Source organism: Ictidomys tridecemlineatus, chromosome 8 (genome assembly GCF_052094955.1).
Source record: "Ictidomys tridecemlineatus isolate mIctTri1 chromosome 8, mIctTri1.hap1, whole genome shotgun sequence".
NCBI classification, from domain to species: domain Eukaryota; kingdom Metazoa; phylum Chordata; class Mammalia; order Rodentia; family Sciuridae; genus Ictidomys; species Ictidomys tridecemlineatus.
The window spans coordinates 40,142,251-40,149,577 of NC_135484.1; the positions used below are offsets into that span (position 1 = coordinate 40,142,251).

Here is a 7,327-nt window from a genome sequence, read left to right on the forward strand (position 1 = left end):
CATGAGCTTCATCCGAAACTAAATCTTTATTTTAAAAGGTAGGGCTGTTTTGGGAGAAGAGGTGCAGATTGATCCATGAGCAATAATAGTGAAATAAGTGAAAGTCATCCCTAGCTATACCAGGATTTTGAATGAAAGATTAGCGAAAATAATAGAACAAATGATGGATGCTACGAAGCAGCTAAGTCTAGCATGTTTTGAAGGTGATACAGAATGGGTTATGGAATACAAAGATGTGAATGCTAGGAAATACTATGGTGCTTTATGGAGAAATACGACCTTATGAGTTTACTTATTGTGTTGGAAAAACTAGAAAATTGTCTACACTTTTGATTTTGCAGTTAAAGTAAATCTTTGCTGTTTTAGACTTAAGGGTAAAACTGTGAAAATCGTACCCAAGGGTTTTGATCACTCAGTATACAGAACTTTATGTATTAACCTGCAGAAGTTTTATATAAAATAATAAAAAACACAACAGTAAAATGAGGTTTAGAGAACTGGGTGAGAATAAACAGTAACTGTCTGAAATCACTTAAGATCAGGTTATTTACAATGTGAGGACCTCTGGGGAGGATTATTCTGTTATATATTTAATTCTGATGGGAAGGAAGCTAAGGCCTTACAAATTCAGGTGAATTTTAAAAAGACCAGGATACGTTAGTTAAAATCGCATTACAAAGACAGGTATGGTGGCACACATCTGTAATCCCAGCATCCTTGGAGACAGAAGCAGGAGGATCAAGAGTTCAAAGTCAGCCTCAGTAAAAGCAAGGCACAAAGCAATTCAGTGAGACCCTATGTCTAAATAAAATACAAAATAGGGCTGGGATGTGGCTAAGTGGTCGAGTACCCTTGAATTCAATCCCCAGTACCCTACCACACCAAATATATATATATATACACACACACACACACACACACACACAATATGTACACACACACATAGCATTATGAGATATTTGGATTGCTTGAAAATAAAATCAAATTTGACAAATTTCATAAATAAAATATCACTATGACAACCTGAATAACTGCAAGAATATGATATTTGCCCTTCTTATAAATATCTAATATTTGACTTTTATGCATAAAAAGTCAGTCCAGATGAAGTAGATTCAATATCTGAAGGTTAACAAAGACTTAAAACCAAAATACCTAATCACTTAGACACTAAGAAAAGTGTTTGCTTGTATACCATCTGGATTACTGCCTCATTTTTCTCCTTTAGCACTTAGACCTGTACTATCCAATATGAGAACTTGCCATGTAATTGTTCCAAATTGAGATGTACTGCTAAGTGTATAATACCAACTGGATTTCAAACACTTAGTATAAAAATTATACAAATATATCCTATTAAACAGTGGATGTGTAACCGATGTGATGCTGCAATCTGTACACGGGGTAAAAATGGGAGTTCATAACCCACTTGAATCAAAGTGTGAAATATGATTTGTCAAGAACTATGTAATGTTTTGAACAACCAACAATAAAAATTTAAAAATAAAAATTAAAAAAAATTAAAAAAAGAAAAGAGAAACAATAAAAAACCAAATATATCCTATTAATAATTTCATATTAATTTTATGTTGAAATTGTAATATTTTGGCCAAATTGGACTAAACTAGACATACTATTACAATTAAGTTACCTGTTCCTTTTCTTTCTTAATGTGCCTACTAGAAAATTTTTAATTAAAAATATGGCTCTCATTTAATTTCTAATGGAAAGTGCTAATTTAGACACTGCCTTAATAACACATTTGATAAGGATTTAAAATCTAATGAAAACAAAAAAAGAAGTAATTAAGTTTCTTTCTGTACTATAACATTTTGGGTGAATGTATGCTTTATTTTAATGGAAGTTCCTCAATATATAATTTCCATTATATTTTGTTAATTCCTATGTGAGGTCAATAAATCTTATTTTAGCCAACTGCCCTTGAGATGCAGAATGTTTTAGAAATGCCAATAGCATTTTTCAAGTAGTCGCTCCCTTCTCAATGCTTATAAGATAGTATACTAAACATCAGAAACATGCTCAAATTCTCTACCACTTTGATATTACATGGTGAATATATAGTTCTTCCTGAATTTATGTATGTTCTTCTCTAAATAAATATATTTTTAAAATATTTACTTCACCAATATCAATGTCCCTGGTTATCATGGTAATTACTGGCTTACATTTTGGCAAAAGAACAGAACATGTGTGGAAATAACTTGATATTTTAACATTCAGGTAATTTTTTAGAAGAGGTTTTTAACTTCGACATAATAGCTTAGTTTCTGACTTTTCTTTCAAAATATCAAGTCTGAATTCCCTTACAAAAGTTGTCTTTAATCAAGATGTGATCCCTTTCAAATCTAAGTTCATACTGACCCCTATGGGTTATCACATCACAAATTCTATTATTCCTACAGAAAATTTTGTTAAGTATTTAGACATGTTTACATTTAGAATTTAATATTTTAGGATGAAAGTCATAAAATATTTGTGTGTCCTCTTTCTTTTTATAATGGGAAACAAGTTATCCACAAATTCATCCATTTGCCAGTTTATTTTGGGAGGCCAAGATATTGAAGTCCTCATTAGTGTTCAGTGTTGATTTATTGAGAACAGGGAACTATGCAGCTAATTTCCAGCAAAATAGTAGTTACTTTATTATTGTCTGCAAAATTTGCCCATCCTCAAAATTTTTCATAAACACAGTCCATTGAAAAATTAACTTTGAAGTTTATACATATATTTGTAAAAAGGTATGATGGATTTCATCACCAAGGTTGAGTCTGATTCTAATTAACTTGCAGAAAGACTTTCATTCTGTTTTAAACTGGAAACTTTTAATGTGATGTGTAAGATTTTAAACCATTTCCTTATAGGTTTGAATATGGAATTGCAGGAGGTTGTGAAAAGTTAAGACCTTTATTTTCCTTGATGTTGAATATATTGTTTTATTGCTATGTAGGTAAATTCTGCAATAAAAGTTATTATTTCTGGTAGATATTTTCCAACACTTAAATGACTAGTAGCCATATATTTCAGTGTATCTTACTTAGTTACATAAATGTAAATTTTGTACCTGTCATCTTGGGGATTATACTGGTCATTACTAATTTTTATTAATATACTATTGGAATTTTTACAATTAGCAGGTTAAGCTTAAATTTTCTCACTAACAAAATATTAATATACAATTAATAATAATTATGTATGAGTTATAGTGCAATATTTTGATAAAACTATGCAATGTATACTGATCAAATTAGAGTAACCTTGTTATACTTTTATCAGGCCATTCATGCTGTAGAGCTTCAGTTCTTTATTTATATAGTGTGAGAAGGAACCCAGACTATCTCCTGAGAAAAATATTGCCTACAGTATTACAGAATTCTCAGACCACTTACTTCTGTGCATCTTTATTCCAACATGTATCTTTTTACTCCTGAATTTCTCTAAAAGACTATTAATTTTACATTCCAAATTTAGTATAATGCTGGAGCTTATATCTTATTCTTTTTTATTGGTTTTTTAAAAAATAAATGACAGCAGAATGCATTACAATTCTTATTACATGTATACACACAATTTTTCATCTCTGGTTGTATATAAAGTATGTTGACACCAATTTATGTCTTCATACATGTACTTTGGATAATGTCTATCACATTCCATCATCCTTGCTAATCCCCTGCCCCTCCCTTTCCCTCCCACCCCTCTGCCCTATCTAGGATTCATCTATTCCTCTCATGCTCCCCCTCCTTATCCCACTATGAATCAGCCTCCTTATATCAGAGAAAACACTTATATCTTATTCTTAATTGGAAACAGAGAATTCATGCTCAGATTGTTGACAAAAAAAAAAACAAAAAAAAAACATGTCCTTGAGTTCTCTGACACCATACTCAGGCCAAAAACATTAAAACAGGTATTCTAGGAGGATTCCAGGAGGCTGTACAGTGTATGTTTCCTTCAATCAGTATTTTTTAAAACTACAATGCATATGATAGCAATTCTGGAATATATTAATATGCATTTTTTTGGAAAAGAAAAAGGTCAAGTAACTTTAGAAAACATTAGGAGAGGGTAAATTCTTAGATACTTCAAAATGCTAATGTGAATATCCATCTAAAGAGAAGAATGTAATATGTAGAATCATCCCAACTTCTTGGAAAACTTTCAGAGGGTGGGCCCTTAATATTCTAATTTTTTAAGAAATTACCCATTAGTGATCTTCTTAAGTTGATCTCTGAATCAGGTCAGCCCATAAGAAAACTTGAGTAATTAGACATCGTTTTTTAATAGTCCTAATTTACTTTTACTTATTTGTCTGTGGGCATCATGACTTATGCTAAAAGAAAAACCAAGAAAAAATTGTGCTCCTATTTAGGCATTGATACACAGTGAAAAAAGTAAGCTTTGAATTGTTTAGGTTCAAATCTGAAAAAGGCGTCATTTTAACTAACTTTTTTGCACAGCTGGCATGAAGGAAAAAATATGGTGTCTATAATTTCTCTAACTTATAAAAATCTCCATAATTTATATATTGTTGTGCCCATTAAAGATATGCATGAATCACTTAAATAAAAAAATTACATTCCATAAAAATACTGAAGATTCAATGAATTTAACCTGTTTTATGTACTTCAAGTCTGTTACATTCAGGAGAGATTAATAAAGACTTTTTGCATTTAATACTGATAAACATCTAAGAAAAAAATTATCAAATAGTACAGGAAAGAGCAAATATCTCAGGAAACTTCTTGAATATAGAGAGATGAGATTCTGCACAAATTTAAACTTTAAGAAACCCTAATCAATTTACTCTTTATGACCCTAAAATTATTCACATATAAATATATATATTTTTATCTCCTTCTTTGGTACCTTGAACATTGTAAATACTTGACCTAATAGGATTCATTTCTTCTATAATTAGCAATATATATTAAGTTTAGCAGAATTAAAATAGGTTGTAATTTGCATTTCCATCTTTTAAAAATTTACAGATACTTTTTTACGACTAATATGCTTCCTTCAGGAAGGAGAAGCCCTTAACTTGGTGGGTGTGGGAGTGAGGTTGGGTCCAGGGTTAAGGGAGGCATCCCCCTCCCTCCAGCCTTAGTGGGTGTGCCCTGGGCAGCAGCAGTGGCAAGTTGTGAAAGTGGGGGTGGTTAGGGAGTTGGAGGTGGTTGGGGGAGTGGGGGCGGGGGAGACCCAGGAGAGGATGCCTTTCCAGTTACAAGGCAGGAATCACAACAAACACAGACGCCATGGAAGCCCTATAACATTACTTCTCATATCAACTTAACTGCCCTTAAGGAGACTGACTGCATACTTATATAGAAACTAGTTGAGACTCTGAAGCCCTTTGGGCTTTTGAAAAGAAAGAGCTGCTGTAGTGCTGGATTTTAATTTGGGGGAAACTAAATAACTTGGTGAAAGAGGGGATACTAGAAATCAGTGAAAGCAAGAACCTTCCACAATCTGTAATCATTCTATGATAAATTGAAATTACAAGAAGCTAAAGATTTAAGACTATGTAAATATTTAGGCTATTGAAGAGGCATTTGTACCAGTTATCAAACTTTGTTTCTATGAGGTAGAAACTGATATTTGGTTTACAAGATTAGCACTGCAGAATATTCCAGATTTGAACCTTATGAGACCACAGTCTGCTTAAAGATTTAGATGTGAGATGCATGCATCTTAATGATTGCAGGGTAACCAATGAAATTTTACACCCAGTACCAAACATGAAAACTTTAGGTTATCTCTGAGAACTATCAAACTGTGGGCCAAATGCCACAACATCTATTCCAATATATTAGGCTTCCTCAGTGGTTATTCCTGGGCTATGCTAATAGCAAGAACTTGCAAGCTTTATTCAAATGTAATAGCATCAACTCTTGTACATAAATTTTTCTTGGTATTTCTACATAGGAATGGCCAAACCCAGTGCTATTTTAACAGCCTGAAGAATACAATCTTAATTTGCCTGTATGGAATCCAAAGGTAAACCCCAGTGATAGGTACCATCTTCTGCCTATATTTACACCAGCATACCCACAGCAGTACTCCATGAACTATCTGTGCCTTCACCTACTAGTGCTATGAAGACCAGTCCATTGAACAGTTCTGGCAGCTCTTAGGGTACAAACAGTCCTGCTCTAGACATGGATGGTTATGGTTGAGGAGTTTAAACAAGATCTTGCTATTACAGATGAAGTTTCACTAAGTAAGGGAGAATGTTCCAAACTTTTTGAAGTTCCAAACTTCTTTCCAAAGTACAAGCGTTATATTATTTCTAGCAAGTGCACCTATGATAAAACAACATCTAAAATGGGTTGGCTTGGTGGAATGAAAACTTCGAATCTTGGTTGGCAGTTTGGAGAAGAATGAATTTATTACACTGGCTCATGTGAATCCTCAGTCATTTCCAGCACCCAAAGAAATCCTGACAAGGAAGAATTTCGCATGATATGGGTGACTGGGTAAGTGTTTAAAAAAACAGAAAACTCTGAAAATCTCAGTGTTAAACTTACCTATTACATTCAGGCTTTCACAGATATAGTTTATAGGCAAGCAATAAACAGCAAGATATTTGAGATGGATATGAAAATTGCTTCAATGCATGTAAAAAGAAAGCAATTCCATCAACTACTACCTAATCATGTGCTTGAGAAAAAAATTATTCAACAGGAATCAGATTAATGGCTCTAAATGGCATCAGCCTTGACTTGTCTATGGACAGTGATTGCAGAATATCTGTGCCTTCACCTACTAATGCTATAAAGACCAGTCCATTGAATAGTTCTGGCAGCTCTTAGGGTAGAAACAGTCCTGCTGTAGCTGTGACAGTAGCATCTGTGACCAATACACAGGCTACTGAAGTTTCTAAGCCACAAGTAAATTTCAGTGAAAGCTCAGGGTACACCGAGTGAAAGCATTCCTTAAACTGCTGCACACCCAGCCATTTCTCCACCACTAAAATTACTCCAGTTAAGGGATGTCACACACACACAAAAAAACTAAATTTATTTTCAGTCATGTCAAGTCTTATATCCTCCATTCTCCTTTTTTAGCATTTTGAAGATAACAGGTTGAGTTGGCAGATATTGTTTTCTGAAGTTGGAGTGTAGTCTTTGACCCTTAGGCTATGTATTAATTAAGGTTTTCTTTTCACCATGACTTTATAATGTCTAGTGTACAATAGTTCTGCTTCCCAAATCAGCTCTGCACAGTCACCTTGCCCTTCCTCCCACCACTTAAGGAAAAAAGAGGTCAACTAACAGGTGAAGTGTAAAATGTGCCTGTGTTTTGTGTA

The 7,327-nt window shown here is 33.4% G+C and overlaps 1 pseudogene; it reads left to right on the forward strand.

Annotated features, from left to right (window-relative positions):
• The first annotated feature begins 2,764 nt into the window (after positions 1-2,764).
• On the forward strand, positions 2,765-6,957 carry LOC101964445 (poly(A) polymerase alpha pseudogene; annotated as a pseudogene).
• The last annotated feature ends 370 nt before the right edge of the window (positions 6,958-7,327 follow it).